The following is an 18282-nucleotide window of genomic DNA, read 5'->3' on the forward strand; positions in this document are numbered from 1 at the left end:
TTCTGTTGTTTAAAGCCACCCACATCGTGATACTTTGTATGGCAACCGTAGAAAACGAATACACCAATCATTAGTGATATTCGAGGGATGTTTTAAGATAAACATGTCGAAAAATAAAGCAAATGTGAACCACTCCAAATGGGTCCTCCTCCATTCCCAACACCCATGTGGGTGATGAATAGGTAGACAGAGCTGTGGTTCCTTTTTAAATTCTAGCACCGTTGATAACACAACACTTCATTTGACAATGTTCAGCCACTTCATTTAAAACATCAGCACTGGCATTTTACAGTGGTCCATAGCATCCCTTGAGTTCATTTGCTTCCTGTAGCTCATATGATAATTACTGAGAGAAATGGCACTTTGAGTCATTCAGTTGTGTAAGATCTGTATGTTTTATGACTTTTTCATCTCGTACAAAAAGGTTAAATTTTGTAGACCCGAGTAGACCTGACTTAAGGATCCAAGGTTATGGGCTTAATTTATTCCCTCTGCAAATTGATGGGACAGCTCTATGTGAATTTTCCCATAGGGTGTGAAATTTTATTTTAGTCAACTGTTCATGTCTTTTCATGTAATTAAGCAATTATTTTCAAGTGGATTAAAAATTTTAGAAGACTTTGAAAAATGTTAGTAAAAATAGCACTCTGCTGTATTTATGTTGAGTCTTAATCCTAGTTGCTTGAAGAATGTCAGTTGAAGATATGGCAAATATTAGCATTTGTACTTTGTAGATAAAGTATGTGATGCACTGGAAGCAATGCTGAAAATTAAAAGTAGAAGATACTGGACCAGAGCTTTTATTAATTTTGTTTCTCCATTCTCCATTAGTACCTTTTTCTCTTTTTCATCTTTCTCATACAAATAAATCCATGTATGTATTTTTGAGAAGTAATATTGGAAAAATAGTGATTAAATTCTTAATTATTTTTTAAAAGTGTTGTTTTCAGAATGGTGATTGTTGCTATGGGTTACCAGTTTGCTCTGTCTGCCAATTACTAACTCTTTTTATAATGCATGTTGTAACTTGCAGCTGCATTCCACCAAATTCCTTTAAAACTCTACCAAATTAAACATACAGTTAGGTACAAACAGTATTTTTGTAGCACAAATGCAGCTTGTATACAAGTCTTCATACCCCTTTCAACAAGCCTCCTACATGTAGAAATTCTGCAGTCTCGACTAAGAGGATAGATTGCTCATGTAATTGTTTGATTCGTTGGATGAAAGCATAAAAAAGGAGAAACCAGCCCTTCCAGCGGTCTACTCTGATTTACTCAGTGTTTGTTGTTGTTGTTAGGTGCTGTCGAGTTGGTTCGGACTCATAGTGACCCTATGCACAACAGAATGAAACACTGCCTGGTCCTGCACCATCCTTACAATCGTTGTTATGCTTGAGCTCATTGTTGCAGCCACTGCGTCAGTTCACCTTGTTGAGGGTCTTCCTCTTTCTGCTGACCCTGTACTCTGCCAAACATGATGTCCTTCTCCAGGGACTGATCCCTCCTGACAACATGTCCAAAATATGTAAGATGCGTCTCACCATTCTTGCTTCTAAGGAGCATTCTAGTTGTACTTCTTCCAAAACGGATTTATTAATTTTTCTGGCAGTCCATGGCATATTCAATATTCTTCGCGAACACCACAATTCAGAGGCATCAATTCTTCTTCAGTCTTCCTTATTCATTGTCCAACTTTCACATGCATATGATGCGATTGAAAAATACCATGGCTTGGGTCAGGCGCACCTTAGTCTTCAAGGTGACATCTTTGCTCTTCAACTCTTTAAAGAGGTCCTTTGCAGCAGATTTACCCAATGCAATGCATCTTTTGATTTCTTGACTGCTGCTTCCATGGCTGTTGATTGTGGATCCTAATAAAATGAAATCCTTGACAACTTCAACCTTTTCTCCGTCTATCATGATGCTGCTCATTGGTCCAGTTGTGAGGATTTTTGTTTTCCTTATGTTGAGGTGCAATCCCTACTGAAGGTTATGCTCTTTGATCTTCATTAGTAAGTGCTTCAAGTCCTCTTCACTTTCAGCAAGCAAGGTTGTGTCATCTGCAAAATGCAGGTTGTTAATGAGTCTTCCTCCAATCCTGATGCCCTGTTCTTCATATAGTCCAGCTTCTCATATTATTTGCTCAGCATACGGTTTGAATAGGCATGGTGAAAGAATACAACCCTGATGCACACCTTTCCTGACTTTAAACCAATCAGTATCCCCTTGTTCTGTCCAAACAACTGCCTCTTGATCTATGTAAACATTCCTCATGAGCACAGTTAAGTGTTCTGGAATTCCCATTCTTCTCAGTGCTATCCATAGTTCGTTATGATTCACAGAGTCAAATGCCTTTGCGTAATCAATAAAACACAGGTAAACATCCTTCTGGTATTCTCTGCTTTCAGCCAGGACCCATCTGACAACAGCAATGATATCCCTGGTCACACGCCCTCTTCTGAAACCGGCCTGAATTTCTGGCAGTGCCCTGTCGATATACTGCTGTAGCCATTTTTGAATGATCTTCACCAAAATTTTGCTTGCGTGTGATATTAATGATATTGTTCTATAATTTCTACATTCGGTTGGATCATCTTTCTTGGGAATAGGCATAAACATGGATCTCTTCCAGTCAGTTGGCCAGGCAGCTGTCTTCCATATTTCTTGGCATAGATGAGTGAGCACCTCCTGCGTGGCATCTGTTTGTTCAAACATCTCAGTTGATATTCCATCAATTCCTGGAGCCTTGTTTTTTGCCAGTGCCTTCAGAGCAGCTTGGACTTCTTCCTTCAGTACCATCGGTTCCTGATCATATGCCACCTCTTGAAGTGGTTGAACATCGACTAATTCTTTTTGGTATAATGACTCTGTATTCCTTCCATCTTCTTTTGATGCTTTCTGTGTTGTTTAATATTTTCCCCATGGAATCCTTCACTATTGCAACTCGAGGCTTGAATTTTTTCTTCAGTTCTTTCAGCTTGAGAAACACCAAGCGTGTTCATCCCTTTTGGTTTTCCATTTCCAGCTCTTTGCGCATGTCATTATAATACTTTAGTTTGTCTTCTAGAGCCACCCTTTGAAATCTTCTGTTCAGTTCTTTTACTTCATCAATTCTTCCTTTTGCTTTAGCTGCTCGACGTTCGAGAGCAAGTTTCAGAGTCTCCTCCGACATCCATTTTGTTTTTTTCTTTCTTTCCTGTGTTTTCAATGACCTCTTGCTTTCTTCATGTATGATGTCCTTGATGTCATTCCACAACTCATCCAGTCTTCGGTCACCAGTGTTCAATGCGTCAAATCTGTTCTTCAGACGGTCTCTAAATTCAGGTGGGATATACTCAAGGTCATATTTTGGCTCTCATGGACTTGCTCTGGAAACCCTGGTGTGGTGTAGTGGTTAAGTGCTATGGCTGCTAACCAAAGGGTTGGCAGTTCGAATCTGCCAGGTGCTCCTTGGAAACTCTATGGGGCAGTTCTACCCTGTCCTATAGGGTCACTATGAGTCGGAATTGACTTGATGGCTCTGGGTTTGGTTTTTGATTTGGTTTGGACTGGCTCTGATTTTCTTCAGTTTCAGCTTGAACTTGCATATGAGCAATTGATGGTCTCTTCCACAGTCGGCCCCTGGCCTTGTTCTGACTGATGATATTGAACTTTTCCATCATTTCTTTCCACAGATGTAGTCTATTTGATTTCTGTGTGCTCCATCTGGTGAGGTCCATGTGTATAAAAAAAATAAAGATTTTTTTTTTTGCTGTTTATGTTGGTGAAAGAAGGTATTTGCAATGAAGAAGTCATTGGTCTTGCAAAATTCTATCATTTGATCTCCAGCATTGTTTCTATCACCAAGGTCATATTTTCCAACTACTGATCCTTCTTTGTTTCCAACTTTCACGTTAAAATCACCAGTAATTATCAATGCATCTTGATTGCAAGTGTGATCAATTTCAGACTGAAGCAGCTGATAAAAATTTCTTCTATTTCTTCATCTTTGGCCCTAGTGGTTGGTGTGTAAATTTGAATAATAGTCATATTAACTGGTCTTCCTTGTAGACATGTAGATATTGTCCTATCACTGACAGCATTGTACTTCAGGATAGATCTTGAAGTGTTCTTTTTGATGATGAATGCAACACCTTTCCTCTTTGAGTTGTCATTCCCAGCATAGTAGACTATATGATTGTCTGATTCAAAATGGCCAATACCAGTCCATTTCAGCTCACTAATGCCTAGGATATTGATGTTTATGTGTTCCATTTCATATTTGACTATTTCTAATTTTCCTGGATTTATACTTAGTACATTCCAGGTTCCAATTATTAACAGATGTTTGCAGCTGTTTCTTCTTATTTTGAGTCATACCACATCAGCAAATGAAGGTCCCGAAAGCTTTACTCCATCCACATCATTAAGGTTGACTCTACTTTGAGGAGGCAGCTCTTCCACCATCATCTTTTGAGTGCCTTCCAACCTGGTGGGCTCATCTTCAGCACTATATCAGACAATGTTCCACTGCTATTCATAAGGTTTTCACTGGCTAATGCTTTTCAGAAGTAGACAGCTGGGTCCTTCTTCATAGCCCGCCTTAGCCTGGAAGTTCAGCTGAAACCTGTCCTCCATGGGTGACCCTGCTGGTATCTGAATACTGGTGACATAGCTTCCAGCATCACAGCAACATGCAAGCCCCCACAGTACAACAAACTGACAGACACGTCAGCAGCTTTAGGTAGATATAAACATCGGTTGGTTGTTGTGAAATGACTCTGCTGCATCAATATCAGCAGACAGCAGTGTATATACGTTTGCCAGTTTTTTAAAACTGATATTAAAACAGCTGTGAACATGGGCCAGGGTGATTGCTCCCATCCAAGGGAACAATCTCATGATCTTGGGCTCATCTGAAGGAACTTATGTCTCCTACCACTTACCCTGATACAGGAAGAAAGATCTCCAGTGTGGTAGGGTGACTTGTTTCAAGGAAAACAAGAATGTGGATGATAATGGAACATTTCCCTCCAACTTAAGCCACAAATACTTTAAAATGATTGGAAACAAGTAAAAAGACAAAGCTAACAGACATAACCATGGTCAAGATAACATATATACATCTGTGGACCAGAAACAGAACAGAATTGCAAAATAGTGACAGGTGCTAAAGCTGTGGGCCTGCTCAGAGTTTTTGTGTCTTTTAGGTTCAGGAAGAATAAAACTGCACAAAAGGTAGATTACGAGAGTCATTACTGACAGTTGTCTAGGGCTATACTAAACTGGATACTTGGGGAGGCAGGAGGACGCGGATTAGACTCAAGGTAGGATCTGAGCAAAGCTGGGCATTCATTATTATCACAGTGCAGGAGCCTCAAGTCTCTAAAAAAAGTTTCTGAACTGGTTTCCCCAGAGGGCTGTACAGATGCAGCCACAAAACTGCTAGTATGGAAGGACTGAGTGGTTTGGAGAGAGGGAGAACACATTCCATTAAAAATGAGTCTGCAAGCCAAAATTACAAAACACATCCATACTCTAAAGTGAGCACAATTTGAAGAGAGAATTGGTAAATTGGAAGATAAAAACTGCTAATCACTGCTGTTAAGTTGATTCCAATTCATAGTGACCGTATAGGGCAAAGTACAACTGCCCCCATAGGGTTTCTAAGGAAAAGCTGGTGGATTAGAGCTGCTGACCTTTTGGTTAGCAGCCGAGCCCTTAGCCACTGTGCTGCCAGGGCTCCAATTGGAAGATAAAAAGCAAAACCAAAACCCTTTGCCAATGAGTTGATTCTGACTCATACAAGCAATTGATCCACAGTCTAGATAAGTCTAGTGTACAGATCACAAAGCTAGTTTCAGGAGGATGAGGAAAAAGGCTTTGGCTTCAGGCATCATGGTGTCAAGAGATCAAACAGTCTTGAGAGAATACACTGTCAGGGTTCAAATGAGATAAACGAGCATTTGTTGAGTACTTCCTATTGTTTTCCACCTGTGTTACATGCTGAGAAAGAATTCAGAAACAAGTAAAATAAAACCCATGGTCTCTGCAGGTAGTCAGTTTAGTGGGGAGACCCATAAATAATTTTAAATGTCATGCTAAAAGCGTGGTTCAGAATGGTGCTAAGACAATATGAGAGATAATTAAATTCCAATTAAGAGTATTTAAGAAAGTGTTTTAGAGGAGATTGGTTTAAATTGGAACTTGAAAGATGGATAAGAATTTATATTAGGCAGTGGGGGCAGGCATTCTAAGCAAAGATACATAGGTAAGAAACATGAACTGAATCAAGCTTTAGATGCAGCTGAAAGTTTTCCAAGCTAGATGTTCCTATTCACTCCCTTCCCAGGACAAGGACATTTCTCCATGGGGTGGGGTGGCGTGGGGGTTAACCAAATCTCCAGAAAAAGAGTAGATAGGTACATCTGAACATGGGCAGAAATGAAGTGACAATGAGGAAGGCAATTCTTAGAAGCAACATAAGCAGAGAAATATATATGTATGTATATTTTTTGTCCTTTTAAAAAATGTCATATGTGGCATTATGCTGTATATATCATTCTGCAATTTATTTTTTCACCCAACTTTAAGTTTTTGTGATCTGTGTAGCTCTATATAGAACTGGTTCAGTCATCTTATCTTTTATACAGAGCCTTTGAATACATAACATTCTGCTTACCTGTGTTTCTATTGATGGACTTTAGATTCGATTCAGTTTTTCAATATTACGAACAATGCTACTGTAAATATCCTTCTACCTGTCTCCTTGTACACACGTGCAAGTTTCTCTAGAGGATATACATAGAAAGAAAGAAACTGAATCATGATGTTTAATATATATTCTCGACTTACTAGATATGAGCTTTTACTCATCTTTGTCACCTTCTCTCCCCCTCCTCTTGCTGTTTCTTCTCCTGCCATTCACAAGGTAGATACTTAATGAATATTCATTAGTTCTCAGAGTAGAAGGAAGAGAGAAATTTACTGAGAAATGAGAGTAGTGAAAGCTAAAAGGCGAAGATAAAGACATACAGGAAACTATAAGACTGGCTTCAGTTAATTTGTAGTCATCTGGCAACTCAGAACTCTGGCCCTCAGTCTGTCAGGGAGTGGGAACAGGAATGTTTGGAATGGAGGATTTGTCTGGGACGAGGAGAGCTCATCCTGAGAGATAGGTCAGCATACTTAGATTGGAGCCATGCTTAGTGGACCAAGAGTGTGAGTTCACACTCAAGGGCCTAAGTCAACCCGGGCTTCCTTCAACTGTTTGAGGCTCAATCTTTGGCTTAAGAAATGAGATGGCAGTGTTGTTGTTTTTTTTTTTTTAATTATTTTTATTGTGCTTTAAGTGAAAGTTTACAAATCAAGTCAGTCTCTCACACAAAAACCCATATACACCTTGCTACACACTCCCAGTTACTCTCCCCCTAATGAGACAGCCCACTTTCTCCCTCCACTCTCTCTTTTCATGTCCATTTTGCCAGCTTCTAACCCCCTGCACCCTCTCATCGCCCCTCTAGGCAGGAGATGCCAGCATAGTCTCAAGTGTCCACCTGATCCAAGAAGCTCACTCCTCACCAGCATCCCTCTTCAACCCACTGTCCAGTCCAATCCATGTCTGAAGAGTTGGCCTCGGGAATGGTTCCTGTCCTGGGCCAACAGAAGGTCTGGGAGCCATGACCACCAGGGTCCCCCAGTCTCAGTCAGACAACTAAGTCTGGCCTTATGAGAACTTGGGGTCTGCATCCCACTGCTCTCCTGCTCCCTCAGGGGTTCTCTGTTGGGTTCCCTGTCAGGGCAGCCATTGGTTGTAGCTGGGCACCATCTAGTTCTTCTGGTCTCAGGATGATGTAGTCGCTGGTTCATGTGGCCCTTTCTGTCTCTTGGGCTCGTAATCACCTTATGTCCTTGGTGTTCTTCATTCTGCTTTGATCCAGGTGGGTTGAGGCCAATTGATGCATCTTAGATGGCTGCTTGCTAGCGTTTAAGACCCCAGACGCCACTCTTCAAAGTGGGATGCAGAATGTTTTCTTAATAGATTTTATTATGCCAATTAACTTAGGGGTCCCCTGAAACCATGTTCCCCAGACCCCTGCCCCTGCTACACCGGCCTTCAAAGCAGCAGTGTTGTTTTTATTGTTAGGTGCCTTCAAGTTGGTTCTGACTCATAGCGATCCTACGTACAACAGAACGAAACACTGCCCAGTCCTGTGGCATCCTCACAATTGTTGTTATGCTTGAGCCCATTGTTGCAGCCACTGTGTCAGTTTATCTTGTTGAGAGTCTTCCTCTTTTACCAAGCATGATGTCCTTCTCCAGGGACTGATCCCTCCTGACAATATGTCCAAAGTATGTGAGATGTAGTAATAAAGGTAATGATAATGACAATCACCTTTAGGAAGTGTGAAGATAAAACAAGACAAACTGTGTTAAAGTGCTTCATATATGCACCTTATTTATAAATATCCAAATATTTTTGTTTTTTATTGTACTTTAGATGAAGATTTACAGATCAAATTAGTTTGTCATTAAACAATTAATACTTTTTTTTTAGTGACATTGGTTGCCAACCCCAGGGCACGTCAACACTGTCCCCTTCTCGACCTTGGGTTCCCCATTGTCAGCTGTCCTCTCCCTCCTGCTTTCCAGTCCTTGACCCTGGGCTAGTGTACCCATTTAGTCTCATTTTGTTTTATGGGCCTGTCTAATCTTTGGCTGAAGAGTGAACCTCAGGAGTGACTTTACTACTGAGGTAAAAGGGTATCTGGGGGCCATACTCTCGGGCTTCAAATATTTTCTTATTCCCACTCCAAGCCTTTCGTTTTCCAGCTTCTCAGTTTCAGTTTCATCAACTATTTCTCAGATGTTCTGCCACTAGTGTTCTTTTTTAAAAAATTTATTTATTTTGTTGCTGTTGTTGAGAATATACACAGCAAAACATACACCAATTCAACATTTTCTACATGTAGCAATGACTATATTCTTCAAATTGTGCAACCATTCTCACCCACCTTTTCTGAGTTGTTCCTTCCCCATTAACATAAACCCACCACCCCTGAAGCTTCCTATCTAACCTTTTTAGTTGCTGTTGTCAGTTTGATCCCTTACAGATAGATTTTGAAAGAGTACAATGCTCAAGGCAGACATTCTTCACCACTGTTAAGTTAAACTATTGTTTCATTTCAAGAAGACTTCAGGGGATATTTTTGGATTAAGGTTTAAAGATTATATCATGGCAACATTTTCAGAGGTTCATCCAGTCTCCATGGCTCCTGAAAGTCTAGATTCCGTGAGAACTTGGAATTCTTTTCTGCGTTTTCCCTCTTTTGATCAGGATTCTTCTATAGAATCTTTGATCAAAATGTTCAGTATTGGTAGCCAGGTGTCATCCAGTTCTGGTCTCATGGCAAAGGGGGAAGCTGTTCACAGGGGCAATTAGCCACACATTCCATATCCTCTTATTCTTGACTCTCCTTCCTCTGTTGCTCCAGGCACATATACACCTATTGTTGTGCCTTGGATGGCCACTTGCAAGCTTTTAAGACCCCAGGCACTATGCAAAAGAGCTAGGAAATAGAACAGAAGCTCTAAACATGTTATTAGACCAATTAACCGGGATGTCCCGTGATACCATGACCCCAAACCTCCAAACAAAGGAACCAAATCCCATGAGGTTTTTGGTTGTATGTAAGTAGCCTCAGCAACTACTCTTTTTGTGTGTGTGTGTGTCCTCATTGTACGTACATCTGTCACACAATTTTTGCCAATTTGATTTTTTACAGGTGTACAACTTATTGATAGTAACTGCAATAATCAGCTGTGCAACCCTACCCTTAACCAATGCAACTTTTCTGTAATCGTTAATCCCTTGTTTACCTTCCCTCCCAGCCCTGGTCACCACTAATAAATTTTTCTCTCTATACATTTGCCTTTTCTTGTCTTTTTACGTAAGTGAAAAAAAAAGTGAAGTCATACAGTATTTGTCCTTTTGTGATTGACTTATTTTACTCAGCATGTCTTCAAGCTCTATTCATATTATAGCATGTGTTAAGACTTCATATCTCCTGTTGGCTTAGTAGCATTCCATTGTATGTATATACCACATTTTTTCTATCCATTCATCTGTTAATGGACATTTGAGTTGCTTCTACATTTTGGCTATTGTGAACACTGCTGCAATGAACATTGGCATATAAGTTCCTGAGACTTTCCTTTAAATTCTTTTGAGTATATACCTAAGAGTGTGTCATGGATTCAATTGTGTCCCCCAGAAATGCGTCAACTTGGTTAGGCCATGATTCCGAGTATTGTGTGGTTGTCCTTCATTTTGTGATTGTAATTTTCCTATGTGCTGTGAATCCTAAACTCTGCCTGTAGTTGGTGAGGGAAGATTGGATTATGTTGAAGAGGATTAGGGTGGGATTGTAGCACCATTACTAAGGTCACATCCTTGATCCAATGTAAAGGTAGTTTTCCTGGGGTATGGCCTGTATCGCCTTTTATCTTACAAGGGATAAAAGGAAAAGGAAGCCAGCAGAGAGTGGGGGACGTTATATAACCAAGAAAGCAATGCTGGGAACAGAGCTCATCATTTGGACTCAAGGTTCCTGTGCAGAGAAGCTCCTAGACCATAGGAAGATTGATGACAAGGACCTTCCCCTAGAACCAACAGAGAGAGAAAGGCTTCCGCTGGAGTTGATAACTGAATTTGGAATTCTAGCCTACTAGGCTGTGAAAGAATAAATTTGTCTTTGTTAGAACCATCCACTTGTGGTATTTCTGTTATAGCAGCACTAGATAACTAAGACAGAGTGGAATTGCTGGGTCTTCTTATCATAGTGTTTGCATTCTTCTGACTATGCTTTAAAATGTGGTCCACAGAACTCATCAATATACTCCAGGATTTCACCAACCATATAGAATGGACCAAAATATCAATTTCCTGATTTTACATATAACATTGTAATAATGCATTTTAATATCATATATATATAGTCATTTTCTTTCACTGTTGAGCAAACTGAGTTTAAAAAAACCCTTAAAATCACCAAGTGCACTTGATACATCCTACTGTTAAGCTATGTCTTTGCTATACTATAGTTAGTTGTTTTTTTACTCAATTATGGCACTTTACATTTTCCCATATGAAACTTCGTTTTATTCAGTGTGTTTTTTCTTGGATTCTGACTCTGTTTTCAACACGCACGTCATTCTTCTTTTAAAAAATAGGCTCCTGTGTCTCATTTGATTTGTTGTTTACTTAGGGACAAGCACAGACAGAGATGATTTATCTTGTTTTATTCTTTCTTTCCACCTTGGATCCTTTCCTCTAGCTCTTCTCTATCTGGAATACTCCTCCTTCAGATAGCTTTGTAGCCAACTGTTCACTTCTCCAAGCCTTTCTTGAGCCTTGGCTTACATTTCACTTCTTAATGAGGCCTTCCCAAACCATCTTATTTACTGCAACCCTCATCTCCTGCCAGTATTCTCCAACCTCCTCTTTAGTCTATAAAACCAAAAAAACAATTGCTGTTGAGTTGATTCCCACTTACAGCAACCCTAGAGGACAAAGTAGAACTGCCCCATAGGGTTTCCAAGGAGCCTCTGGTGGATTTGAACTGCCGACCTTTTGGTTAGCAGCTGTAGCTCTTAACCACCATGCCACCAGGGTTTCTCTTTATTCTATAGCACTTAACATATCTTTTTTATTAATTATGATTATTGCCTGTCTACCTCAATGCTCCTTGAGGACAGGGATCTTTGTTTTGTTCACTGATAGATCTCAGCTTCCTAGGAGAGCACATTGAAGGCAATCAACAAATATTTGTTGAATAAAATGAATATATTTTGGACCAGTATTTACTGTGAAAAATTAATGTAGAAACTTCTTGTCATATTGATAGTACAAATGCCTCTTGAATCTTCACAATCCATTGATCACTGCTCTCAGTTTTCGATATTTTGAATTTGCTTGTTTTCCACAGATATTTTGGGGAGAAGATGGAAAAGGCTGAATCAGAGATTGTTAGATGTCATTTTATACCATAAATGTCAGGTGATCTCTAAATGTGATAAATCTCCATCCAAGTCACTGATAAAATTATTGATTAGAACAGGTCAAAGATAGAGCTCTAAAGTACAGCTCCTGAAATCTCCCTCTGGTCATTTATCACCACTGTTTTGTAGTCATTTATCCAGTTAGTATTCACCTTACGAAACTATCATTCATCCTGTATTTCTCTCTGTGAGCCACATAGATGTGATGATAAAAGTTGGTAAATATCCTGCTGGATTGCAGACCAATGACAGTAACAATAAATGGTCACATTTATTGAACACTTACTATGTCCTGGGCACTGTACTAATTTTATTACCTACTGTATTTCATTTAATGAGTTCATACCATTTTTATACCCTTTTTTATAATGTGTGAAGTCATAAAGCTTTTAAGTGATGGAGCAAGTATTCGACCCCAGGTGGTTCATCCATAGTTCAATCACTGACTCTACTGGCTCACTGACAGATAAGCTGTTTGTGGACATCCCTAACCTACCAGCCTAATGATTCTGACATCAAATATGTGCCAAGATGTGTGCTAGGAAGGGAGAAAACAAACACGAATATGATCTGATTCCTGTCTCTAACGGCCAATAAAAAATTTTTTAGAGTTATGGAGAATATTTCATGAATCTTACACCTATGCTATTTTATGTTTTTATTGCTATAAAAATGCAGGTAACACATTTTCCAGTTCAACACTTTCACCTGTATAATTCAGTGACACCAATTACATCAATCATATTGTACAACTATCACTGATATCCATTGCCAAATTTTCCATAACCATAAGCAGAAACTCAGTGTTGTTATTTTTGTGTGCCTCAGAGTTGATTTCGAATTATAGTGACCCTATAAGACAGACTAGGACTACCTTATTGGGTTTCCTAGGCTGGAATCTTTATGGGAGCAGATTGGCAGGTCTTCTTTCCCACAGAGCTGCTGATGGATTTGAACTGTTGACCAAATGCTCAACCATAGACCACCAAGGCTTTTCCATAAACTCAATACACTTATTTTATTTTATTTCATTTTTTTATATTTTGGAAAATCCAGAGACGTCTTTCCCTTTATGCCAATGGTATTTGGTTCTAAAGAATAAGAACCAAGAATCCAGGATAAGCACAAGAATCCAGGATAAACAGGCCTCCCTCCAGTAGTTGCTGAGGAAAAAAACTGGGGACAGTTTTTTGATTGAACCTGCTTATTTATATCTCTACATGAATGCCAATTGTTTGAACTGTGAGAGTAGCTGTGCTTAAACAGATATCCCTGACCTGCTGCCAATGTGCTGTCTTTGATCTTGTGAGTCTTATACTTAGTTCTCAGGCGATCTCATCTCACTGGCCCTTAACTGAAAGCAATTTTCATGTTTTATGTTTAATCCTTTTGAGGCGATGAGCCAGGTGGTGAATTAACTACTTTTGTAGGTTGAGAAAAGATCCTAACTTAGTTATATTCTGTTAAAGTTATTAACTTTCCTCTGAAGACTGTATTGATACCAACTAGGCTTTTATTTCATTAAAAATATGTTTAAAACGTAAAGCAATAAGGCATAGTTCCTGGCTCTAAATGTTTTGGTGAAGGATTCCTTTAATCACTGAAAAAAACTACGAAGGCCTATTTTTGTTTGTAAACCAGTTTCCTTTTGAGCAAAAGACACATTTCTTTGGAGGTGATGTGAATGTGAGGTCTTTGTGATTGGAGGTACAGGGGAAAGTTTTCATCCGTAGTCTACAGAGTTTACAAGGAAGGCTACTTTCAATATATGCTAAACAATTTAATATCTGGAGATATTACTGTGACAATAGGATAGCATTGCTCTAAGAGAGATAGGTGGAACAGTTAAGAGCTGTGAACTTAACGTTGGGAGACACTGTTCTGAATATTATTTCTAGCACTAACTTGAAATGTTACTTTGGGTAAATCCTGTAACATCACTGAACATCAGTCTCTTTGTATCTAAAAGAGGAGCAATGACATGTCCTCAAAGAGTTACTCTGGGATCCTTGGAAATAAAGGTAATAAAGTGTCTGTAATAAAGTAGGAACTTAAAAAATGCTATAAACGTCTGAGTCTGCGACATTCAAAGTACATTACAAATTATTGTGGTTCTCGATGTGCCCAACACTATCTTTACTTTTGGAGAAGCAATGAGCATTATTACCCTCACTTTACAAATGGAGAAAGCGTATTTTAAATGACCTGAACCTCATCATTTGGAAAAAGGCAGAGAACTCTGTCTTCTGACAAATACCCTTCCTATGAGTTCTTGTTCAATAGCTGGCAATATAGTAATAGAAGGAAAAGCCTCTCTTAAATCAGTAGAATACATCTGCCTTGAGTGACTGAATGAAAACCTTGACTATGTAAGCATTTTCAGAAGAAGGTCACTGTCTATGAAATTAATTTTCATTCTTGCTCAACAATGCCTGCTGGCCATCAGAGCTTGGTGAAAAGCCCATTTGTTTAGTTAGGGACTTGCCTGATTGATGGAGAAGAATTGGTAGGAGTTAAAAGATAAATCCCTCTAGCCAGGAATAAATTATCTAGGTGTCCTTTAGTTCTGGGTAGAAACTAAGTCTCTAGACATGTAATATAAAGTAGAAAGTGAACATTTTTATCTGAATATGTTTAAATAGTGAAAGCCCTTATGTATCTCACATGTAATAGATACTCAATGAACTTTGTTAATTTCATGAATTAAAAAAAAATTATTTCTCTTTCTTAAGTTATACAGGTAGTTCTGAACCTTTAACAGATCAATAGATAAAGGACATACGAGGTAGTCAAAGTCTAATAATTATCTTATCCTTCTGTGTGTGTGTGCACATGTGTTTTTCACTCTGACCTCACATATTCCTACCAGAATGGCTTCCAGATAACCAGCTCCCTCCTTGGGATCATAGGATCAGGAACTGACAGTACTGAAAGGAGTTTCCGGGAATTGACGGAATACCAACTGAGATGTTTCAATAAATGGATGCAGCGCTGGAAGTGCTTACTCATCCATGCCAAGAAATTTGGAAGACAGCTACCTGGCCAGCTAACTGGAAGAGATCCATATTCATGCCTATTCCCAAGAAAAGTGATCCAACCAAATGCAGAAATCATTGAACAATATCATTAATATCACATGTAAGCAAAATTTTACTGAAGATCATTCAAAAGTGGCTGCAGCAGTATATTGACAGGGAACTGCCAGAAATTCAAGCCAGATTTAGAAGAGAATGTGGAACCAGGGATATCATTGCTGATGTCAGATGGGTCTTGGCTGAAAGCAGAGAATACCAGAAAGATGTTTACCTGTGTTTTATTGACTGTACAAAGGCATTTGACTGTGTAGATCATAACAAAATTATGGATAACATGGCAGAGAATGAGAATTCCTGAACACTTAATTGTGCTCATGAGAAATCTGTACATGAATCAAGAGGCAGTCGTTCCAACAGAACAAGGGGATACTGCATGAATTAAAGTCAGGGAAGGTGTGTATCAGGGTTGTATCCTTTCACCATATGTATTCAATCTGTATGCTGAGAAAATCATCTGCGAAGCTAGACTACATGAAGAAGAATGGGGGGGCATCAGGATTGGAGGAGGGCTCATTAACAACCTGCAATATGCAGATGACACAACCTTGCTTGCTGGAAGTGAAGAGGACTTGAAGTATTTACTGATGAAGATCAAAGACCACAGCCTTCAGTATGGATTAAACCTCAACATAAAGAAAACAAAAATCCTCACAGCTGGACCAATAAGCTGCATCATGATAAACAGAGAAAAGATTGAGGTTGTCAAGGATTTCATTTTACTTGGATCTGCAATCAACACCCATGGAAACAAAAGTCAAGAAATCAAAAGATGCATTGCACTGGGTAAATCTACTGCAAAAGACCTCTTCAAAGTGTTGAAAAGCAAAGATGCCACCTTGAGGACTAAGGTGTGCCGGACCTAAGCCATGGTGTTTTCAATCGCCTCATATGCTGGACAATGAATAGGAAGACCGAAGAAGAATTGAAGACTTTGAATTGTGGTGTTGCTGAAGAATATCGAATGTATCATGGACTACCAAAAGAACAAACAAATCTATCTTGGAGGAAGTACAACCAGAATGCTCCTTAGAAGCGAGGATGGTCATATACTTTGGACATGTTATCAGGAGGGATCAGTCCCTGGAGAAGGACGTCATGCTTGGTAAAGTAGAGGGTCAGCAAAAAAGAGGAAAAAGAGGAAGACCATCAGTGAGATGGATTGACACAGTGGCTGCAACAATGGGCTCAAGCACAACAACAATTGTGAGGATGGTGCAGGACAGGGCAGTGTTTCGTTCTGTTGTGCATAGGGTCACTATGAGTTGGAACCAACTCAAAGACACTCAAAAACAACTCCGGAGCTAAGAAGTGTGCTCCTGAAAACTTACACACAAAATCCTGAAAAGCTGTTTTGCTTCAATATTCTCTTCTTTGGACTAGAGCTTAGAAGAAATGCACCTATCCTTGCTAATGCCCAGTGTTTATAAACAATAAAAGTGGGATCTGGCTGCTGACTTTAGGAGGGATAACTTCTGACTGTTGTGTATTTGACTATCAGCCATGAAAGCATCTTCTGTCTTGCAAGAATGTCTCGAAGACTATCATGTTGTATCTGAATATTTTCCTTTGTTTGGTCTTAAGTCTTCAGACATATTTGTTTTGGTAGAGAAGAAGGGAGACACTCTTGTTATGAAGAAGAAGCCAGGCATACCTTAGGCTTGGGTTTCCTGTGCTGGGATTGTATTTGCCATATTTCCTTGGGCAGGGTCAGTGACAGGTTTTTCCAGGTAGGCATTTTATGTTTTCAGTATCAAATGAAAAATTGGCAAGTTTCAAATGTATGCCATGATTCCTTCATATTTGAAAGCTTTTATGGCTTTCAGGTGTGTTCCCTGGGACATTTCAGAAGAGATTCATTCTTTTAGGCATTTAGGATTATAAATCTGAGTATTTAATTTTGTGATAGGGTTTTCCATACACTGGTATTTTGCTATAAATGAAACCTATGTGCCAAGAATTGTTCTATATACTTTATTTTTAACTCATTTAATCCTAATAACAGCTGTAGGAATTGGTTACTATTACTACCCCAATTTTGCATCCATCTGTGGCAAGAAGAGGGATGAGTAACCTCTCCAAGTTTGCACAACTTGTAATTTGGGAGTCAAAGTCAGACAGATCGACTGCCTCCAGAATCCACATTCTTAACCTCTGTACAATGCTACCTTTCTATAGAGAAATCCATTCTCTCTACTTGAGATAGTTCAATGCCTGAAGTTAAAATGAGGCTAATGTAAGATATTTTACCTAGTTGGGTATTATATTGTGGGATTTTGAATGGGCATTACATTGAAGCCCTCACATATTTCTTATTATACCATAGTAGAAAATCTTACCTGTTTTTTCAATGTAAAATGGATACACTTACCATTTAGATGCTACAATTTTAAGTATATTAGTCAAAAATTATTTTAGAAAGTCCACAGTGGCATAAAGCAAACATTAATAATTAAAAAAAAATGCCATCAATTATTCAATTTCATAGATTTTCAGATTATATTTCTGTTTAAAGTTTGTCATAGAATTTTATATCCACAGAAATGATCAATTCTCACAGAATTACATAAGAAATCACCTTATATCTAAATTGTAGGTGTCATCAATTCTTTTCCTGCAGTTTAGCTTTGTGTCCTTTGCTCTAGCTTTGGTGAAGAGAAAACATCTGGTTACCATTCTCTATATAATAACATCATATACCTGAAGTTGGTTATTAAGTTTCCATTGAAGCCTTAATAAGTATGATTCTTGGAACACGCCTTATAAATTTCATTTCCCAAACCTTTAATCAGTTACTTTGTTCTGGATTCTTGTCAAGTTCACTTCATGTCTTCACGTCTCTTAAAATTGTTGCCATCCAAATTAGACACATCCCATGATTTATTCTAAAATATCTCCATAACAATATCACTCCATCTTGTGAACACTGGTCTGGGAGTCAGGAGATAGTATCTACTTCCCCTGCCCCACTTTCCAATTAATTATCCGTGTTGAGTTGACAAGTCACCTATCTTACCTGCACCTTGGTTTGCTTATACGTAGATAGCAGGAACTGGACTAGAGGATTTTTATCGTCTTGAGAAAGTAAACGCTCTTATGACTTCCTCCAGTGAGACAATAATTTTTAATGCATCTCTGTGTATAATTAA

The sequence above is a fragment of the Loxodonta africana genome, chromosome 6, assembly GCF_030014295.1.
Source record: "Loxodonta africana isolate mLoxAfr1 chromosome 6, mLoxAfr1.hap2, whole genome shotgun sequence".
NCBI lineage: Eukaryota > Metazoa > Chordata > Mammalia > Proboscidea > Elephantidae > Loxodonta > Loxodonta africana.